Raw genomic sequence first — 1,400 nt, forward strand, 5'->3', positions numbered from 1 at the left:
GACATCCAAAATTTTCTGTTTCGTAGTAATAGTTGGATTTGTTAGTGGCGAGTTGTGGGCTTCCGATTTAAAGGGTCCTGGCTACCTGCTGCATCTATTGGCTATTCGAAACGTGGGCAAAATCAGAAAAGTCTATTAATTTGATAACTTTAATAATTTTTATCTTTTATAACTAATAGGATATTCAGTGAATGCACCGAGCAAAACTTTCACCACCTTTCATACTTTCACCACCTGTAACTTGATCAAGACATCTAGCCAATATTGTCGCAGTTGATTTTTCTTTAGAATCTTCATCTAGTCAACCAAGTACTCCAATTCAAATTTCTGAAAATCCATTTTTTGAACCTGACCTCACAATTGAGAATCCGGAGGATATTCAGGGACAATTCAGAGATCCTGAACCACTAATCTTTCCCCCGGAACCACCAATCATTCAAACAGAGATTGTCGAGGAACAAACCATTAAATCAGAATCCTCTAGTGATTCAGATTCAACAAATTCAATCATGGAAAATCTGGAACCTCTAAGTATGGAAGACCGAATGCGAGCTAAACGCACTGGCCAAGGTCACGCAATTACTCAACCAGATATTAATGCGCCATATTATGAAATCAAAGGACAAATTCTACACATGGTAACTAATCAATGCCAATTTAGTGGTGCGCCGAAGGAAGATCCAAATGAACATCTTCGTACCTTTAATAGGATCGGTACTCTATTTAAAATTCGAGAAGTAGAGGATGAACAGATATATCTCATGTTATTTCCCTGGACTTTAAAGGGAGAAGCCAAAGATTGGTTAGAATCGTTACCTGAAGGGGCGATTGATACATGGGATGTTTTAGTTGAAAAATTTCTTAAACAATTCTTTCTGGCATCTAAAGACGTGAGACTTCAAGGAGAAATTGTTACGTTCACACAAAAGCCAAATGAAACTTTATATGAAGCATGGACAAGATTTGGAAAGTTATTGAGAGGATGTCCGCAACATGGTTTAGACACTTATCAAATAGTACAAATATTCTACCAAGGATGCGACATCACTACAAGAAAAGACATCGATATAGGAGCTGGTGGTTCCATTATGAAGAAAATCGCAACTGAAGCTTACAAAATTATTGATAACACTGCTTCCCACTCACATGAGTGGCACCAAGAAAAAAATATCGTTAGATCATCTAAAGCAGCCAGAGCCGATTCTAGCCATGACTTTGATTCCATTTCCGCAAAAATAGATGCTGTCGAGAGACGAATGGAAAAGATGACTAAAGATATTCACTCAATAAGAATTAGTTGTGAGCAGTGTGGAGGACCACATCTGACAAAAGATTGTCTCAGTATTGAACAAACAATGGAACAAAGAGAGAATGTTTCATACATGAACCAAAGGCCTGGA

General features: G+C 37.7%; 1 non-coding gene across 1 annotated transcript; it reads right to left on the reverse strand.

Annotated features, from left to right (window-relative positions):
- Positions 1–893: 893 nt before the first annotated feature.
- LOC139886967 (small nucleolar RNA R71) lies at positions 894–1,000 on the reverse strand. The gene has a single exon (XR_011772823.1). It is a non-coding gene; the product is annotated as a small nucleolar RNA R71 (small nucleolar RNA).
- Between the last annotated feature and the right edge of the window lie 400 nt (positions 1,001–1,400).

The sequence above is a fragment of the Rutidosis leptorrhynchoides genome, chromosome 1 (genome assembly GCF_046630445.1).
Source record: "Rutidosis leptorrhynchoides isolate AG116_Rl617_1_P2 chromosome 1, CSIRO_AGI_Rlap_v1, whole genome shotgun sequence".
NCBI classification, from domain to species: domain Eukaryota; kingdom Viridiplantae; phylum Streptophyta; class Magnoliopsida; order Asterales; family Asteraceae; genus Rutidosis; species Rutidosis leptorrhynchoides.